Source organism: Erinaceus europaeus, chromosome 4 (genome assembly GCF_950295315.1).
Source record: "Erinaceus europaeus chromosome 4, mEriEur2.1, whole genome shotgun sequence".
NCBI classification, from domain to species: domain Eukaryota; kingdom Metazoa; phylum Chordata; class Mammalia; order Eulipotyphla; family Erinaceidae; genus Erinaceus; species Erinaceus europaeus.
This window is the reverse complement of record NC_080165.1, coordinates 48,905,487-48,927,305: the sequence shown is the minus strand read 5'-3', so window position 1 is coordinate 48,927,305 and position 21,819 is coordinate 48,905,487. Positions and strand designations below refer to the sequence as shown.

General features: G+C 38.6%; 1 long non-coding RNA gene across 1 annotated transcript; it reads right to left on the bottom strand.

The window, feature by feature from the left end:
* Positions 1-1,337: 1,337 nt before the first annotated feature.
* On the bottom strand, positions 1,338-21,684 carry LOC132538277 (uncharacterized). Its single transcript, XR_009549679.1, has 4 exons — positions 21,225-21,684; positions 20,851-20,923; positions 2,253-2,337; positions 1,338-2,125 (listed from the first exon to the last, which is right to left on the bottom strand). It is a non-coding gene; the product is annotated as an uncharacterized LOC132538277 (long non-coding RNA).
* Between the last annotated feature and the right edge of the window lie 135 nt (positions 21,685-21,819).

Below are 21,819 nucleotides of genomic sequence, written 5' to 3'. Positions count from 1 at the left end.
CTCTAAAGGTCAAGGTAAGTAGAACTGAAATTTCTAACCCTCTAATCAGAGTTGGTTTCTTTATAATTAACCCAATACTCCAAAAGTTGACTCATTAACATAACAAAAGACACTCTGGCTACCTTCAACACTTAGGAAATTCCAAAGTCTAGACAACTCTGAACCAGGAAACCAAATGAAAGCCAAATATGTTATAGAAATATATTTTGTTCATATAAATGACCAAATAAATATTTTTCTTATATGTCACAATGCTTCAATCATTCTCATTCCTTTAGGGGCTGAATCTGATACTCAGGTCTTAATCACACTCCTGCCAAAGCTGTTCCTTTGGCCTGAGGCCCAGAAAGGACCAGCCCCTGCTCAAATTCTGCATTACTCAAGGTATTTGTCAATTACTGTCTTGAACTGTCTTTAACCTCTGGTGTCCCCAGGCCAATCTCAAGCATCAGAAAGTGCTTTAAGTGTATAGCCAAATGCTACCAGTAGTACTTCTCCATGCTAAGATTTTAGTTGTAAATGTTTCATGGAGATACATGTTTTATAATAATAAGAAGAATAAAAAGGTTTTCCTATTAAATGTTTCAACAGTGTTTTGAAATGTTTGTATCTCCAAGTCAAGGTTTATTGAAGCCCAGGAACTATTCTCTGTCCATTCCTTTCTATAACTAACACATTTTTATAGAATCAAAACAGTTCTTTAGTCTGATTGGTCACAGATTCCTAGAAGCCAGCTTCCCAGTGGATCTCATTACATTAGGACACCATGCTAATTTTTGTATTTACAACTGGGGACAGGATTTTTTTGTTTCAGGTTATTGTACAGGGCAGTGTTCTGCCTATTACTATCCTAAGATATGACCTTTAGTATGTTAATGAGACATAGAGACACAAAAACACAAAGGGAGGCATGACTCTCTCTCAGCATACTTCATAGTAGCGGAAGGGGAATACCCCCATCAACTCAGAAATGACTAGCATGTCAGGTACAAAGGCCAAGTTGCAAGTGGGTGGGAGAAGCAATAGCTATGGAGTGGTTCAGAGATATGAGTGCTGTTAAGGAAAATTTCACTCCTGTGATTGTTAATTACCAGACAGAGACTACGTTGCTATTGTACTATGTGTGCTTAACCCCAGCTACTGACTGCCCCCCACCCCCGTTGCTATTGCAGAGTCATTAATTGCCACAGCCCCTTCCCATCTCAAGCATAAATGTTAAATTTGAGTGTAACCTATGATCTTGTGAATGCCTGTGAACAATAAGCCTGAATTCTGCTTAGATATATTTCCCTTTTAGTATATTAATATAGTTATTATAATACTACTAGAAGTTTTTTTCTTTATATCTTAATTTTTATTTATAAAATGGAAATATTGACAAGACCATAGGATAAGAGGGGTACAATTCCACATAATTCCCACCACCAGAACTCTGTATCCCATCCCCTCCCTTGAAAGCTTTCCTAGTCTTTATTCCTCTGAGAATATGGACCCAGGATCATTATGGGATGCAGAAAGTGGAAGGTCTGGCTTCTGTAATTGCTTCTCCACTGGACATGGGTATTGGCAGGTCGATAACATACTCCCAGCCTGTTTCTGTCTTTCCCTAGTGAGGCAGGGCTCTGGAGAGGTGGGGTTCCAGGACACATTGGTGAGGTAATCTGCCCAGGGAAGTTAGGTTGGCACCATGACAGCATCTGCAACTTGATAGCAGAATAATGGAGCTGAAGGGTTGACATCCCATGCCTGGTGTCTCTGGACACGGCTAGCAGAGTCACATGTGTTCAGTTCCTGGGAGAAGTAGCCATGGTGGATACCTGGAAAACCTCTGTTGAGATGCATCTGACCAGGAGAAGAAGCAGCGGCCAAAGAGCAATACTAATAGAAGTCTTATTAAAAACTTGTCATCACCTCTCTATACCACAATTAATTGGATATATTCTATAATTCTCAGAGATACTAACAGTTTTCTTTTCTTTTTTTCTCATATTAACAATAATTTTTATCTTTTCCACCAGGGTTATCACTGGGACTTGTTCCTTATACAATGCTCTACTGCTCTTAGAGGCCATTCATTACTTCCATTTTTTCTTTTTCTTTCTCCTTTCTTTCATCTTTTTTTTTTCTGAAACAGAGAGAAATATAAAGGAAGTGGAGGGAGAAAGGAAGAAAGAAAGACACCTGTAGCTTTGCTCCATAGCTCATGAAGCTTCTTCCCTACAGATGGGGATATGGGGACTTGAGGCTCTTACCTTGGTCCTCATCTATGTGCACATTCGACTGGCTATACTGTTGTCCTGCCCCTTAATAATAGTTCTTACTGCAAAGTAATTATGCCTATACAAAAGAAGAAAAAAACAGCAAATTTCAGGATTGTGGCTCACTATATGGGAGAACCCAGATTCAAGCCCCCAGTCCTCACTTGCTAAGGGAACAGTATAGAACAGTGCTGCAAGTAACTGTTTGTCTCTTTCTCTATTTCTCTCTGCCTTTCAACCTCTAATAAAAATAGAGAAAATGGGAAAAATGGCCACTTAATAATGGTGAAGTTTTGTGGGTACAAGGCCCCCAATGATAACCCCAGTGGCAAAGAGAGAGAGGAGGAGAGAGAGGAGGAGAGAAAGAGGAGGAAAAATTAATTTATTCTAAGATCCTATTATCTGGACAGCCATTATTAACTTTTTAAATTTAAATTTGTGTTAAAGTGGTATTTCTTTATAATATTGTAGACATATGCCACATAATGATATTTTAGGCAATATCAGACCACATATATAACACTTAATTCTTTACATAATCTAAGTGGTTCTAAGTTATGCCATTTAGGTTGGTATAATCACACTCCATGATATTCACACAATGAAGAAACTGCTAGAAATGATAGACTTATCAAAATGTATTTATTGTTAAGAAACCCATAAGTATATACAGATTTCAGATGTAAAGCATTAAAACTTGACATCTATATATACTACATTATAATCATCACCAAAAATCAAATTCTTCTTCTTTAGATAAATATGTATAAAAAGAAGAACTGGATTATATCAACTTTCTGAGGTACCTTCATACTATTTTCCTTACCATAAGAGAGATTTGACACATAAAGGAGGGCTTCTAGGAGATTATTTGAAATCCAGATAGTTCTAGAAGACACTATGAAAAAGTCCTAGGGGTGCTAGAATGGAGCTAGGAGTGGTCCAGTGTTATGAGGCCACTCCAGAGGAAAATTGTGGACAGTGAAAGAGGTGTCCCAGATGGGGAGGAAACCATAATTTCTGAGTTCTGTTCTGGGACACTAAGCAGAAGAGAGTCCTTTTTGGTGAAATTAAAGTGTGTGCCCATTAAATGTCTCTATACCAACTTTAGGGTAACTTGACCCAGATCAATTATTAATAAATGGGCTTGGTAAAGTCTCAATAAAGTAGAGCTCTTTCCCTGACTGGAAATATTCAAATATCCCACAGACTAGGCAGATTAATAGAAATTCTGTCAAGACTCTTGTAGTAGAGCTTCCTGCATTACGTGACTAGGTGCCAACAGTATTTTTCATTACGTTAGAATTTGTCACTATTTGATCAGTCAATTCATCTCAATGATTAAATGAGAAAAAATAAAGTCAAACTGATAGTTTTACTTTTTTTCTAAGGAGTGATTGCTCAACTTGGACAAAAGTGTTGATCCCATTTTACATGTGGAGATAGACAATTTAGAAGAATTGTTCTTGCTGGCCTAAGCCCAGAGAGACAGAAATTAAATCTGACACTGCAAGCTGAGTCTGGCATGCCAGAAAAGGTGAATAAATCACTAAAATCCTTAGAGTTTTCCCTTCTGTTTTCTTGAAGTTTTACAACCTAGTGACTGTGACAGAGTGTTGTTAATTATTGATGATTCAATACACATGAAACAAATATTTATAATTGTTGGTAACTGAATGGTTCGGTCATTAAATGATTTTCTCTGACTGAAAAGTTGTTAGAGGTATTACATAATGTGATGGCTACAAAAAGAAACCTGAGTATAAGGTCTACCAAAGTGAAAGACTGGCATTACTAGCTGTGGGCTCAGCCTTGCTAAAAAAAAGTGGAAACCAGCAAGAACTATCCTTACACTGCATGAGAAATGTTAGCAAGGAGAAATATTCACTGCAGATGCACACAGCAGAGTCAGGTAAAGGGCATAAGAAATATCTCTTTATATCCTACATATCAGGGGATCTTTGTGATCCTTGGGCTATCAGGGTTAAAATGCATGGCTCATGACAAAGAAGACAGTGCAGCCATACTACAGAGCACTTGGATGTATAAGATCTCAGACTGGATTCCAGGCACCAGCAATAGCCAGAGCTCAGTGGTGCTCTGATAAGGAAAAAAAAAAAAAGTCTGCAAATAGTGCAACCAAAACACATGTACACACATTAGGACTTGTGTTATGTACTTTCTAGGAAACACATGAGTACGTTCACTTTAGTACTTTGAACTGCTAAGACAAAGGATCAGACAAGAAGTCACTACACTGGCACTAGTGATTGACCTTGATCAACAGAAGAAAACAGAATTGTCATTACACAATGGAAACAGAATGGAAGGGTTGTGAATCCAAGCAATCTGTCAGAGAATCCAACAGGGTATCTGAGAATTCAACCCAAATCTGCACCATAATCCAGAAACTACGGATTCACTCTCCCTAAGACCACATTATACTTGAAATACCAGCTTCAAGATTTAGGACTTACTAGTGCTTACCAATTGATGACAAATTAGAAATTCCCAAGACCTCCTCTTCAGGTTCAATTAATTTGCTAGATTGGCACATAGAACTTTTACTCTCTAGATCACTGAGTTATAATAAATGATTCAGAAACAGCCATATAAAGCAGATACATAGGGCAAAAACATTAATAGAAATGGCAGAGATCTTCCTTTGCCTCACTAAATGTATCATTCTCCCCCAAAAGTTTACATATTCACCAAACTAAAAGTCCTTTGAAAGCCCTTCCTTTTGGCCTTTTATGGAGGCTTAATAGCACAGCATAAATTATTGATTCTTTAACTATTGACAATTGAACACAATATTGAGCCCTTTTATTTTCCAAGGTGTCAGGATGGGATGAAAAATTCCAGATCTTTTTGTTTGTTTGTTTATTTTTCCCAGAGCATTACTTAGCAATAGTTTATGATGGTATGGGGGATCGAACCTGGGACTTTAGAGCCTCAGGCATAACAATCTCTTTGTGTAACCGTTATGCTATCAACCACAGAAAATTCCAGTTATTATTATTTTTAACCACATAGTTGGTGACAATTAACCTCCATCCATACATGCTTTCCAAAGAGTCATTTTATTAACTTAACAAGAAATACCTTATTATCCTCTAAAAGAGGACTACACAGTTCTGGCTCTGGCTTATGGTAGTGGTGGGGATGGTGAGTTATGTGATTAACTAGAGATCTTCAATACATAGAAGTCTGTTGCATAAAACTGCTGTGTTACCTACCCAATGCAAAATATACCTTTCTTGCTCTCATCTCAAATTCTAAGACTTTGCAGAGCTGTGAACCAGGAATGGGGGATACAGAATACATATGAGAAATATACTTTGTCTTCTGAATGTCCAAGTATATTTATTTCCTAAGGTGCACAAATATCATACTCACCTATTTATACAATTTCTTCCAAAGCAATCACTGATACACTATTGAAGTCAAGAAAGGTACATGAAGTTCCATTGCACTAGTTTATTTGGAGTATTTTATTTGCTTGCTTTTCCCTTAATTTTCACAATAAAATTGTTTTTTTAAGGAAAGAATTAAAAGGCAAAAAAAGAATATTTCTAACAATAAGCACAGATGAGGGGATATGAAAATGTACAGACAGATCTGTAAAATTAATTGCTGAGAAAATTAGAAAACAGACAGAAAAAATAAGTAAGAGCAACTCTCTGGCAATTTTTTAATAGAAAACAGTTGAGCTGAGGTGACAGAAAAAAATATTACAATGTTAGAAGTATTATTGTATGCCAGTCAGCAGAACATGAGTGGCAAATAAATTGGAGATAATTTGAAAGAAATTTCTACAAAATAGGACAGTAAATATGACTTTATTTCACTAAACCTGGGATAGAAGAGAGAAAATTGAAATATGTTGACCGGAATATATCCTTTATTCAAGACAAATAGGCCTGCCAGAAGAAGACTATGAACTAGAATGCTATGTAAAAAAGACAGACATCTATGGAGCAATCTCTGAACCTGTAGATATATGCATGCTGCTGAGGAAAAAAACAAACTAATAAGGAATATGTGTGTAATACGTTATTGTTGAACTGCAGATCTTAAATTCAGCTGAATTATTAAAAAAAAGTAGGGGGTTTAAATACAATTCCTTTCTCTCTCTCTCTCTCTCTCTCTTTTCATACTTAATTGGGAGGCTAATTGTTTACAGTAGAGTTGTGACACTTAAGTACCACCCTCATATCCCTGTGATAAGTGTCTGTCTGGAAGACACTCCACCAATTCTTCCCCGATCTTACACCAGGACCTCAGAGCCCCTTCATCCCACCCTTTCCCCATAGTCCTTTGCCTTAGTGCTATACAACCCGTTTCTACACTATTAAAAAAAAATGGAAAAAGGCAAAATGATTGTGTGTTCTTTTGAGTGACACTGCAACATTTTCTAATAGGTCCAATAAAAGAATCATCTGATTACCTAGAGTAGCTTTGTTTTGATTTTAGAGTATTTAGATTTTTTTTTCTTTTACTGATTTCTTTCTTCCTTTCCCTCTCTCCTTTTTTCTTCTTCTTCTTACTAGAACATTGCTCAATTCTGGTTTATGGTGGTATGAGGGGAGTGGGGGGTGAGGAGTATGGGAGTAGAATTAAATGTATGAAAGTCTTTTGCATATAAACTGCAATTTCTTTGGTGCATACATAACCATAAACTGTTGACCTTGGGTTCTAAAACTTGCAATTTTTATAATTCCCCAAGTAATTCTTAGAACTATTTAGGTTTATGAATCCCTCATCGAAAGACTGGGTTGCTGGGGTAGATGAACAACAAGTTCATTAGTTTCCTAATACATTTTTTATAATGTCATATAGGAATGATGTTGGCAATGGTAGGGAATTTCAACTTTACATATTCTTTTTTTTTATTTGTAAAAAGGAAACATTGACAAAACCATAGGATAAGAGGGGTTTCCATTTTGGAAAAACCTACTAGGTCTATTTTAGGTATATTCCAAGTGGTCCATGACTTTACTAATTTTTGCTTGAGTCCTACAGCTAACATGCAGGTGGACTAAAGGTATTGTCTGGGGAGACAGTATCTAGAAAGCTGGATCAGGGAAAAGAGTGGCTCCCTGCTGGGAAATAGTGCAGATGCAGTCATAGTTGTCCTCTTAGATTATTGCCAGTTCCCATGAGAGTTAATACAATATTCTTGGAGTGCCTTTCCCAACCAATCCTGTCCTGACTCGTCACTCCTGGTTTTTGCCCTATGAAGCCTTCCTACCTCCGCCTCTCTCTCTCAGCCCACTTTTCACCTCAGTGATTAGATGCAAGGAAGGGTGCTGCATGAGGCGGCCATTTTTACTAGCTCCACATGGCCTGAACCACTGCACTCTCACCCAACTCTGAGGTACCCATGCAAATAAAGATTTGTGTTCCCTATTTGCTCCTGATCTCCTCTATCTCTCCTCCACAGAGCATCCCAACAGCTCCCAAATTTGGGAAAACTGTATAAATACTATTAACTGTAAAAATTCCACTGATTTGATCTGGGGCCTATATTCAATGCAGGAGCCTGTGTAACCTCTGCATCCCTGTAGGTCTGAGCTCACATTCTGTGGTCACAGTTAGGAACATTCTAGGCTGTACTCATTGCTGGACCTATCTTCCTCCAATGGTAGAGTATGTTGGCACAACCTCCTTTTAGAGAATGGGGCAGTCCCTACCACTGTTGATCCATATTGAGGCCAAGGTCTTGTAGGGGCCCACAAAGGGCCCACAAAGGGGTCCATTATGTCGTTCCTGATGGAGATGACCAGTAACAATGGAAAGAGGGATTTGTTAGAGGTCTAGGCCCATCATTTTGGTGTGGGAATCCCAGGACTCCCTGACTAGGCTCTGGGGTGATGGGGTGGCCTGGTAGTAACCAAAAGTGCCATTACTAAAGTAAGCTGGTCACTTATGTAATGTTTTCTTACAAACAATTTCTGGGCAGTGACTATACTTAGTGAAGTAAATAAGACAGTGAAGGATAACTACAAGGTAACTTTACTCGGGAGTCAGGTGATAGCACAATAGGTTAAGTGCAGGTGGCACAAAGCACAAGGACCAGCATAAAGATCCCAGTTTGAGCCCCTGGCTCCCCACCTGCAGGGGAGTTGCTTCACAGGCGGTGAAGCAGGTCTGCAGGTGTATATCTTTCTCTTCCTCTCTCTGTCTTCCCCATCTCTCTCCATTTCTCTCTGTCCTATCCAACAATGATGACATCTTCTTCTAGCATTTGCCCTTCTTCCATAGCCAGTCAACAGAGTCAGGTTGAGCCTGATGTAAAGTTTCGAGACCTCCTTTGAATCTGGAGAGGTGGCAGTCGTTGACTATGTGGGTCATAGTCTGTCTGTAGCCACAGGGGCAGTTCGGGTCGTCTCTGGCTCCCCAGCGACGGAACATAGCGGCGCACCGGCCATGGCCTGTTCGATAGCGATTGAGGAGGGCCCAATCATAACGTGGTAGGTCAAAGCCGGGTTGACGCTTGCAGGGGTCTGTGATGAGGTGTTTGTTCTTTACCTCAGCTGACTGCCAACTCTGTTTCCAAGAGTCTGGAACAGAGAAGTTCAGTGTAGGCATAGGGGACCAGATTGGGTGATGAGACGTCAAGCGTTGGACAGGGTGGGCGAAGACATCCGCGTATATTGGCAGGTCCGGTCGAGCGCTTCCACACTATGATCATCATCTCTGGCATTATGCTAATGTACTCCCTATTACTTAATAATCTTGGAAGTCACTATTAAATTAATATATATATATATATATATATATATATATATATCCCCATAGATTTATATTTGCCTTAGTCTTCTTTGTAATTGGATTCATTTCATTTCATTAAAGATGTCTTTAAAATTTATGCGGAAAAGAGTTTTGCCAATATTTTCCTCTAAGTATCTGATAGTTTCTGGTATAACACCGAAGTCTTTGATTAAGTGAATCTTTATAGTAAGGGCAAGGAACTGCTCTTTCAGGTTTCAAAGTTTTTCTGTTTGTTTTTTCCCTGAGCCTGAATCTGATATGCAGGTGCAAAGTTATTGTCTGGAAGATACATTAGTACATTAGTGGTAATTAGTGGTAATTAGTGGTACAGTAGATGGGTACCACTCCCATCACAAAAGTTCTATGCCCCTACCTTCTCCAGCAGTAACAACTATAATTCTTCCAAGGACATAGATATAGGTTGACTTTTTTTTTTTCTTCTTTCAAGTTCATGTGTTTCAATTTTCTATATTCTACTTATGAGTAAAGTTATATTTTTAATTTTTTAAAATATTTATTTATTCCCTTTTGTTGCCCTTATTGTTTTATTGTTGTAGTTATTATTGTTGTTGATGTCATCATTGTCTCTGATATCTGATTACTGTAAAAAATGGTGACTAATCCCTAGCACTGCAAAAACGGTATCATCTGTTTTCCATCTACACCATGCCTCGGCCTCGCGTGAGCTTAATGTGCAGCTTGGCGATACGAGAATCTGGCATGAAGCCCAGCCAGTCTATCTTGGTGTTACTCTCGATCGCACTCTGTCATTTCACGAACATCTCATAAAAACTGCAGCAAAGGTGGGTTCGAGGAATAACATCGTTGCAAGACTGGCCAGCTCCTCATGGGGCGCGAGCGTAGATGTGGGAAATGAACTTAGATGATGCCGCATCCCGACGAATATCTGGCGGGGCGATGTTGCTAAGAACTGGCAGCCATGGAACCGGGGTGGAACGGATGGTTCCAGAAATTATCCTCATGATGTCATGGCTGGGAAAAGGTCCAGAAAGCTGGAGCAGGGAATAGAGTAGCTCCCAAATATGGAAAAGGTATATAAGTGTTGTAGACTGTAAGCCCCATCGATTTCATGTGATCTGGGACCATATTCGTCTTAGGCACATAGTTGACCACTGCATTCCTGTAGATACGAACTCACATTCTGTGGTCATGAGTAGGAATGTTCCAAGCTGCCCCAATATCAGGAGCCATCTTCCTCAGATGGAACATAGAGTATGTTGTCTAGCCTCCCTTCTCAGCATAGAACATTCTCTACTGTTGTTGATCCAAGTTGGGGGCAAAGTCCTATGGGGGCCCACAAAGTGGTTATTGTGTTGTTCTTGATAGAGATGACTGGTAACATTGGAGAGAGGAATTTATTTGAGTTCTAGGCCCATAATGTCTATTTGGGAATCTGAGGACTCCCTGACTAGGGCCACAGCTGAGAGGGTAGCCTGATAGTGACTAAAGACTCATCATTAAAGTATACCAGTCTCTCACCCTTATTCAGCTTTTGCAGTCCTTGCTTTCATAGAGTGAGCTTTGGAGTGATTGAGGTAAGTGTAACAGAAAGTAGGTGAGGAAAGTGTCTAAGTCTAAGTAGACATTATTTCATTAAGAACTTTATACTGACTCACTGCAGACTATTGTGTACTTTTGCTTTCAGGTAAATATTTTGCCCTAATTCATAGTTACAAGTGAACATATGCTCTATCTCACGGGAACTGGTCCATATCTAGGTTGTGGGACTTTGATAGGAAGTGATACACTTACAGTGGAATTAGAGAATCCTATGAAAGGAAAGGTCTCATCTGAGTAGTGAGGCTGAAGGCTTGAAATTCCATGCCTGACATCTCTGAACACAGTCTAAAGTGAAGCATGCTGAGGTGGTACTTGTTGAATTGATTAGGTTGGGATTGGCAGATGCAATATTATTTCGTATGAATTGATAGAAACATGCAGGAAAGTGAGCCCCACCTCAGTGAGCCCCAGAGGTTCCAGGACTGGGGGAAATAAAGGGTCTATAGAGGAAATGGGAAGTTCCTACTGTCTTAGGGTTTAAGAAAGCAATAGATAGTTATTGCTATAATCATATTATTTGGCAATTGGGTTAACTTTGAAATATCCCTTTGTTAGTATTTGCTGTATCATACACAACATCAGCATAATCTATGTCTTTTGACATTATTTGTATAGAGCTGTGCCACCAGTTGCTTCTGTTCTCCCTAGTCCAAGCTTTTAAGAGCATCAACATATCAAAGACTCAGCCTATGGTCTGTGCATTAAAAAGATTCAATCAGTTTTTCCCCTCTCATATTAATTAAATAGTGATTTATATGACTATAACTTAATAGGAGTGTACATAAACAACATTCCCATCACCAAAAGACTGTCCCAATTCATCCACCCCCCCCCAACCCTTTAGTGAAATCAAACTTCCTCCCTCAGCCTCAACCAAGAGACTTTTACTTTTGTATCTTACTCCAAATTCAGTCAAATCCTGCTTTGAGTTTACCTTTCTGTTCTTCTTTCTCAACTTCTGTTTATGAGTGTGATCATCCTATAGTCCTCTTTGTCTTTCTTACATAGGTCACTTAACATAATTCCTTCTAGCCCCTTCCATGATGGGTCAGAGAAGGTAGGTTCATTGTTCTTAATAGCCACATAGTATTCCATTGTGTATATATACCACAGCTTTCTCAGCCACTAATCTGTTATTGGGCACCTGGGTTGCTTCCAGGTTTTAGCTATTATGAATTGTGCTGCTATGAACATAGACGTACACATATCTTTTTGGTTGCATGTTATGGAGTCCTGGGAGTATATCCCTAGGAGAGGAATTACTGGGTCATATGGAAGGTCCATGTCTAGCCTTGTGAGAGTACTCCAGACTGCTCTCCACAGAGGCTGGACCAAATTACATTCCCACTAGCAGTGCAGAAGGCTTCCTATGTCCCCACAGCCTCTCCAGCATTTGTCTGAAGTGAAGCATGCTGAGGTGGTACTCGTGTTGAGTAGGTTGGGATTGGCAGATGCAATATCTGCTGTCCTTTTTGATTTATGCCATTCTCACAGGGATGAGGTGGTATCTCAATATTGTCTTTATTTGAATTTCTCTGACAGTCAGAGACCTGGAGCAATTTTTCAAGTGTTTGCTAGCTTTTGGATCTCTTCTGTAGTGAATGTTCTGTTTATATCCTCTGTTCATTTTTTGATGGGGTCATTTTCTTTTTTATTGCTAAGTTTGCTGAGCTATTTGTATATTTTGGTTATCAGTTTCTTGTCTGATGTATGGCATGTGAAAAGCTTCTCTCATTCTATGGGGGGTCTCTTTGTTTGTGTGATGGTTTCTTGGGTTGTGCAGAAGCTTTTCAATTTGATGTAGTCCCATTGCTTTCTTTCTGTTTTAGTCTTCATTGCACTTGGGTTTGTATCATCAGTGATGTCCTTGAGGTTTAGGTGAGAAAGTGCTCCACCAATGTTTTCCTCTAAGTATTTGATAGTTTCTGGTCTAACATCTAGGTACTTGATCCATTGTGAGTTGAGTTTTATTTCTGGTGAGATAAAGTGGTTCGGTTTCATTCTTCTGCATGCTTCAACCCAATTTCCCTGCACCATTTATTGAAGAGAGCTTCCTTTCTCCATTCTTCCTTTCTTTTCTTTCTTTGGGCCCCCTTATCAAAGATTCTATGTCCATGGATGTGGAGGTGTCCTTTCTGTTGTTTATGTCTGGGAAGTTTTATTTTATTATTTCCTCTAGAATGTTCACTTCCCCTTCTTCTCTTTCTTCTTCTGGCAGGACAATTATATGAATGTTACTTCTTTTGAGATAATCCTATATGTCTCTGTTATTGTTTTCAGTCTCTCTCAATCTCTTTTTGAGCTCTTTTGTCTCTTTCTTTGTTTTCTCTAGCTCATCCTCTGTCTGACTAATTCTGTTTTCTGCTTCTGTTAGCCTGCTTTCACTTCCCTTGGCTTCTTTCTACAGTTCAGTTATAGTATTATCTTGTTCTGCTAATTGATCTTTTAGTTCAGCTATTTCAACTTTCAGTTCTCTAATTACCTTGAGGTAGCTAGTATTTTCTTTGATGGTTTCATCTGTTGTTTCCCTAATTCTGACAGCCCTTTCCTCCATAGTTGTCTTCATTTCTGTGATTATTAGGTTTACTATTGCTTGTACTTTTCTTATCTATGGTTACTTCTGACTGATTTGGAATTTATTCTGGGCTCCTGTCCTGAGTCAATGTGGTAGAAGTTTTATTTGACCTTGATTTAGCCATTTTTTTAAATTGATGTGGTTTGTATTCTTTTGTTCTGTCATTCTTCAGTTGTTGTGTTTTGAGTATAAGCCAAGCTATACTACAGACATTTCACAAATGCAGTCACAAAAATCAGAAATTACAACAATAGTAACTGAAGCAAGGATTGATACAGTTCAACCAATACCAGTTAGCCAAACATCACCTCTAGTCCAAGAAAAAATAGCAACCAAATCCAAAGGAAAAAGAAAGACATAGGAAAAAAGGGAAAGCAAGAATAGACAATTATGCAAATATACTGTCAACTATAAATTCTAGGGGTAGCAAGAGGAGAAAAAAAGTAGAAAATAGGGATACACACACACACACACACACACACACACACACACACACACTAGAGTTTACTCCAAGACAGATTTTTTCCACAAAATAATTCACAAATGAGTGTCAGTGAATTTAGAAAGCAAAAGAAGGGAGAAAAGAAGAAGAAGAAGAAAAAAAAGAGCAGTGAAAGGAAAGAGTTTATTTATTTTGTTGGGATGTTGTACAGATGTGGTTGAGTTAGGCAGGACCCACAAACTACCATATTTCTATGCAAGTATTTTTATTTACATATGAATCTTCTGCCTTGTTTTAAAGTGACTCCTCCACCACCATGTTATCCCCTCAGGTTACTGCTACAGTTGCTAGGATGCTTCCATCTTCCCTGCATGCCTTTTGCCTCTCTCCACCCCCTTTCCTGGCCAATCCTGTTCTGACTTGCCACTTCCAGAATTTCTCCCATAAAAGCCCTCCTGCTTCTGCCTTTCTCTCTCTTGCTTTTTCCCATCTTCGGAGACCCAGAGAAGGGTTGCTGCACATAATGAGGTGGCCATTTTGCTAGCTCCACTTGGCCCAAACCGTTGTGCTCTCACCCAACTCTGAGGCACCCACATGGATAAATATCTGCATTCCCAAACCACCACAAATTCCTAGTCTATTCTCTCTCCCCCATGATGCAATCCGACATTATTTTATTTATATTTTTTAGTTAGCTAGGAGGAGAGGAAAAGGAGGGTGGAGGGAATAGGGACAGAGAAACAAGTTCCTCTCACAGTCACCTATCAGTGTAAAAAGCAACAGCAGTTGATTTTGGTCAACCTGAAGAAGAGGGAAAAGGGAAACACATATATAATAATAGTAATAATAAAATAAAATTAAATAAAAAACTGTAACAGTCAGTCTGAAACTTGGACCACTCCAGATTTGCTGTGCAACTTTACATATTCTACAAGAAGCCTTATTTGGTTTAAAGGTAAACAGCAAAAACATTTGCCTCTCTTAATGTCTAACAAGATCAAGAAGACAACTAGAAAAATAACTATCATAGAGTTAATTCTGACTTAGTAGGATAAAGTAATGTTTGGTAAAGAGGATGAAAAGGAAGTTTTAGGGAAAAGATCACTGAGTTCACCTAGAGGGACCCTGGAGACACACAGATAGCATGATTCAGAGATATAGTTAAGTACAGAAAGTATAATTCTACACAGTGAGAAGGTAGGTTCACTATACTTGACCTATTTAAGACATTTAAATCTCACAATACAGATGAGGGTGATAGAGCCCTAGTCAGGGAATCTTTGGATTGTCCCATACATAGAGTGGGTCTAGACCTCTAATAGTTCCCTCTCTCCACCATCACTAGTCCTTCCATCAGAAATGTCATCATCAATAACTTAGATTCACCTGCATATCAGATGTCAGGCTTGGGCAAAAACTAATAAAGTAATGGGCCCTTTGGAATATACCTAAAATAGACCTACTAGCTATTTCCAAAACAGAGACCCCAAATCTTCTTCTGCAATATTCCATCCTTTAGGTTCATAATTAATCAACAATTTGTTTGGCTTTATATGTTAACCCTTTATCAGCCACCAGGTTCCAGATGTTACTATGATGTCAACTGGACTTCCCTGGGCAGATGACCCCACCAATGTGTCCTGGAGCTCTGCTTCCTCAGAGCCCTGCCCCACCAGGGAAAGAGAGAGACAGGCTGGGAGCATGGATTGACCTGTCAACACCCATGTTCAGCTGGAAAGCAATTACAGAAGCCAGACTTTCCACCTTCTGCACCCCATAATGACACTGGCTCCATAATCCCAGAGGGATAAAGAATAGGAAAGCTGTCAGGGGAGGGGATGGGATATGGAGTTCTGGTGGTATGAATTTTACCTCTCATATCCTATGGTATTGTCAGTGTTTCCATTTTATAAATAGTTAAATTAAAACAAAATAAATGTCATCATAAGCCCTTTTGTGGACCTCTCTAGGACTTTGCCTTCACTGGTAAGGACTGCCCCACTCTCCAAGAGGAGGCTGGGTCAGCCTATTTTGCCACCTGAGAAAGACTGGTCCTGAAATAAGTGCAGTCTAGAATGTTCCCAGGTGTCACCAAGGACTACAAACTCATATTGACAGAGAGAGGCACTTGTGTAAATATGAATATATATGGATCTTTGTTCAGATCAGTGTGTCTAACTAATTGTTAGTCTAACTAACTGTTAGACTAATCAGTGTGTCTAGTTAATTGTTCTTACATGTTTTCTTCAAGTTTAGGAGCTACTCCCTACACTGATACAGCTTTCTAATCCTAGTCTCAACTCTAGTACCATCTTCCAAGATAATATTTTTACTCTACCTTCGTGTTAGCTATCAAGATCAAGAAGAAATTACTAAAGTAATGGCCCCTAGGAACGTACCTAAAATAGATTTCCTAGCTAGTTTCTATCCCAAGATCCCTATTCCCATCTGCTCTAATCCTACTTTTAAGTTCCTGTTTATTAAACATTTTGTCTTGCTTTATATCTTACTGTCTGTCAGCCACTAAGTTTCAGACGCTACCATGATTCCATTTTGAACTTCCTCAGCAGAGGACCTCAGCAATATGTCCCAGAACCTCACCTCTTCAGAGACCTACCAGCTAGTGAAGATAAAAGCAGACTGGGGTAATGGATCAAACTGCCGATTCCTATGTCCAGAGGAGAAGCAATTACAGAAACCAGAACTCCTACCTTCTGCACCCCATAAACATTTTTGGTCCTTAATCCTAGAGGGGGAGAACTGTTAGGAAAGATGACTAGAGGACTCTGAACCCCAATTCCATCAGGATCCAGAGAGAGAAGAGGAAAGAAAAGAAGGACAGGTAGTAAGAAAGGTAGTAAGGTAGTAAGATGTGGGGCCAGATGGCGGCTCACTTGGCTCAGGACACATTACAGTGAGTAAGGACCTGGATTCAAGCCCCTGCTCCCCACCTGCAGGAGGAAAGGTTTACAAGTGGTGAAGCAAGACTGCAGTTATCTCTCTGTCTCCCTCCCTCTCTATCTCCTCCTTCCTTCTTGATTTCTGGCTGTCTCTATCCAATAAACAAATAAAGATAATTTTTTTTTAAAAAGTAGTAAGATGTGTAGGTGTGACTTAGAAAGGAAAAGAAAGCAGAACCATATAAAAATGGGGATATATATATATATATATATATATATATATATATATATATATATATTCAACCCATATCTGTGATTCTGGGAGAGCTACTACAGTTTCCAGTGGAGGGAATGGTGATACAGAACTCTGGTTGTTGGAAATTATAACCCTCTTGTCTTATAATTTTGTAAATCAATATTAAATCACTAATAAAAAAGATGCAGGTGAGGCCAATGATAAAGAGAAAGAAATCTAAAATGAATTGTAAAGTCTAGGAAAAAAAAAGCAGAAACTAACAAAACTAATGTATCAGCACATTATAGTTTCAAATTTGTCTGTCCATTGAGTGATCTAAAAAATTATAGATGCTTCCATCACTCCTTGAAGTTTTGATTCAATTTGTCTAGGATGAGAAACCAGCATAAGTAATTTTTAAAATCTCCCCAGGTGATCTCATTATTCAATTATAGTCACCAACCATTGCTCTGAAAGCTGATTTGAAAGAACAGGATGGGAAGGATACAAACCAAAGACATGTAAGAAAAGGACAAGAATGCAAACAAAATTTTATCAAAAAAACCTACAGACTGGTGAGCAAACACAAAGTCAAAAACAAAATATCTTTTAGCTATACTTGGAGTTAGTCGGAGATCAGAGACAGGATAGGCATGCTGTTTGGAAAGAAGTCAAGAGACCTTAAAAGGCTGGAAATGAGTAAATATCTTTCCAATTTTCTAAAGTGGATAGAAAATGGATTCTGTAAACTACGGATGATTGAATTCGATATGGATCTCCGACAAGATTCCAGAATGTATTACTAAGGCAATGTTATAATAGGCACCCAAATGACAAAGAAGTGATTATAGGACCCAGCATGGGTTCACAAGAACTGGTCCTGTTAGTCCAGCCCATTTCCATTCCTCAGTGGGGGGCTGGCGGATAAAGATAATGTACACACATTTCCATTCAGACATCTGGACTTTGGCAAAACAATCAGAAATGTCTCTAATGATACACTTGTGAATAAGTTAAATAAAAATGGGTCAATTGCTAGAATGTTTTAGTAGGTTATTAACTGTTCAGAAGTCATACTCAGAGAATACTCATTAGTGGACCAATGTCAAACCTGGTAAGGGCTTCCTGGTGCCTTGGTGTTCTGCCAGAGAAATAGTTCACAGCTCTGTGCATGCCTTGTACTTTTATCAGTGATTTAAGTGAACATTCAAAAGATATGTTCATCATTTCTACAGGAACTATAGATTGATGTGACAAAGTAGATGTTTCATTTTTTTTAAAGCCTAAAAAAGATTTTTGATGCATTGGAATGATAAAGAAAAGTTAAAATAAAAATTAAGTTTAGTGAAGTTAAGAGTATAGAAGTGAGTCCTAAAATCTGAAATACAATTATTTTAAAAGCCTGAGAGTTTTAGTCAACAGTAACCTAATATTAGTAAAAAATAGTATTGATGAGTGGAGGTAGATAGCATAATAGTCATGCAAAGAAACTTTTATGCTTGAGGCTCCAATGTCCTAGGCAAAATCCCCAGCACCACCATAAGCCAGAGCTGAGCAATACATTGGTTAAGTAAAAAAAAAAAGTTTTGATGTGAAAAGTGGGAAGTGACCAATTATGAGCTGAAAAAAAAACTAGGGAATCTATAATAAAGCAATGACACTCTATGCTGCTTAGATTTTACCCATAATTTTGCACTCACTTCTAAATTTTTCATTAAAAAAAAAAAAGATAAAGTATGCAGTACAGAATATATTTCTGGGAAAAGTCCAGGCTATGCAAAGAACAAAAGAAGACCTGTTATACTTATTTAAAAAATGCAGAGGATAATATGCCTGTCTTCAAATAACTAAAAGACTGTTTCATTTAAGAAAATAAATTAATATTATATTGCGTGTCCCATAGTGATTAAACTAGAACAAACGTGGAAATTTGGGGAGACTAACCAGATGTTGGACATGAACATCTGAAAATAGAAACTTTCCCAGGAATTTGAGTTCTCCACACCGCTTGTGTTTGGGTTGGATATTTAGTACAAGAGATGGCATACTGGAAAATATGGCATCAGATAAAACCTGTGACCCTGGGAGTCAGGCGGTAGCGCAGTGGGTTAAACACACGTGGCACAAAGTGCAAGGACCGGCGGAAGGATCCTGGTTCGAGCCCTGAGCTCCCCACCTGCAGGGGAGTCGCTTCACAGGCGGTGAAGCAGGTCTGCAGGTGTCTATCTTTCTCTCCCCTCTCTGTATTCCTTTCCTCTCTCCATTTCCCTCTATCCTATCCAACAACAATGACATCAATAATCAATACAACTATAAAAAACAACAAGGGCAACAGAAGGGGAATAAATAAATAAAATAAATATAAAAAACCCTGTGACCTTGGTAAACATTTATGTTCTGATATCCTAAGATTATAAAAATAATGCATATATTTTTTTACAAATACTGCACTTACATTGCATGTTAAGCACATTTCTGTTCCTGGAGAATGGTTGGAAGTATTTCTATCTACAATAAGGGTGAAGGGACAGGTAGGAATTCATAATAGAATCTGAACCATCTCTTTGGATGGGTGATTGATCATCTATGTTGTATTCCTGTTTGGTCAGTAGCTCGGTATAGAATAGTCCATTGCCTAACAGGTCCTTTTGATGTAGGGGACAGCTCATTCTCATTTGCACCATGCCAGTGGGACCTAGAAGAAAATAAGATTGAATTTCAATGGAAATTTAAACTAATCTTTGACCAAAAAGTTCAAGTATGTATCCCAGAATTGGGAACTGAGTATAGATGAGAACTTTCCTATACTACACAGTGGAAAAACTCATTCTCTAGGTCAAGTTATAATGCTCATTATGGGGAATTTCAGAGGCATGGCTATGGAGTAGCAGCAAACTCCTTTCGTTCTTCCTGATAAACTAGGAAAAACAACAAAAATCACCTGAAAACTCAACAAAATATGACTTCCTTTCGTTTTATTTATTTATTTATTTATTATTTAATAATGCAGAGAAATTGAGAGGGGGTGAAGGAGACAGAAATTGAGAGAGGAAGAGACCCATAACCCTGCTTTACTACTTGTGAAGTTTTCTCCCTGCTCCCTGGGGGCTTGAACAGAAGTCCTTGTGTATAGAAAGGTGTACTTACCCTGGTGTACTAGCCTCCAGTTCCTCTACACTGTATTTTTTTTTGCAGCCCTCTTTCCTGGTGTTTCTTCACCTTTGGACTAGCATATTAATAGAATCCAGTTTCTTCTTGTGAGTAGAAATTCAGCTGCAGGGCTGGGTGGTGGTGCAACTGGTTGAGCGCACATGTTACAATGCACAAGGACCTGGGTTTGAACGCTAACCCCAACCTGCAGGGGGAAAGCTTTGCAAGTGGTGAAGCAGGGTTGCAGGTATTTCTGTCTCTCTCCCTCTCTATCTCCTCCTTCCCTTTCAATTTCTCAATATCTCTATCCAATAAATAAATAAAAGAAGAAAAAAAAAAGAAAATTCAGCTGCTGTAAGACCCATCTGAATATCAGGAGAATCTGTCATTGAGAATTTAGGTGTCTGCTGACCTTATGATAGATTAGAAACAGTTAAGGAATGAAATAGAAGCTCGTAGGGGGCACAAGGTAAAGGGACGAAGAGTTGGCTGGACCAACTCTCCACCAACAAAATGATGGAAAATTTTCCTACAAAATATTTTTACAAAATTGGTAAGTAATTTTTTTTCACTGCACAAATAAAGTATTTTCCAAGACCATATACCAGGATCTAACAGTACACTTTTCGTATGTTCTATGTATGTTCAATTCTTTGCAAACTAACAGTGCTAGTCTTATTATTCTGAATTATTATCCATTTGCCTTTTTCCTGGCAAGTTTTTATCAGCCATCACTGAGTCAAGAGGGTGACTTAGATAGAGGACACCCTTTGCATGAGTAAGATCCTGCATTTGACCCATGGTACTTCATATAGTAGAGAGCTGTTCTAGCCTCTCTGTCATAAAAAAGCAAGTACATAAATATTTTTAAATACTTAATTGAAATCAGCTTTTAAAAACCAACAACAACCATTATCTCTTATTGTATTTACCATGTTTTTATTTCCTGTGTTATGATGCTTGGACTCTGGGGCCATGATGTTTGCTCCTTGGACAAGTCAGTTTCTAGAGGTAATGAATAATGCAGGTAATGAATAATACACAGTTTATATGGTCAGCCAATCAATCCAGAACCCAGATCCATAATTAGTCTATGGTTCTTGCACTCTAGTCCATTATCTCGTATCCCAGACTCATCGCCAAAGGGCCTAATCCCAAATATCTAAGGCAGTATTTCTGTGTCACAGCCCCCAAAATTATTCAAGTTAGACAACCCTAAATCTATGTACCTGACCCATTTCTTCATGCATAAAACATATTTAAGGCTATGTCCATGCTTTGCCCAATCTTTCCCTTTTTTTCTTACCTTGATGCATCTCCATGAAGCTCTGTATGGCACACTGTCTCTTGTTTCTAGAGAATTGTGAGTATGAGGGCGAGGCAGTGAAACACCTGGTTGAACACACACATTACCATGTGCAAGGACCTGGATTTGAGCATAGCTCCCCACCCTCAGTGGGAACACTTCATGGGTATAAAGCATGTCTGCAAGTGTCTAATCTTTCTCTTCCTCCCCCAATTTCCCTCCCTCTCTTAATTTCTCTCTGTCTTATCAAATAAAATAGAAAGAAAAAAAAAACTGGAAAAAGTGGCTGCCAGGATTGGTGAATTCACTGTGCTGGCACTAAACCCCAGTGATTAACCTGGTGGCAATAAAATAAACAACAACAAGAAGAAGTCTGTGAAGATTAACTTCTTCCTTTAAGGAGGCTTTGCCTGTGTTTTAAAGCAAATCCTACTTAACTTAAGTTAGCTTTAACTAACCAATTAATTTACCTACCTGATTCTGCTTTGTCCTTTTCTAGTCTTAGTCTCTACATAGTAAAGGGTGTGTCCAGGAAATATATATATATATATATATATATATATATTTTATTTTTTCTCTAAACCTTCAATCATGA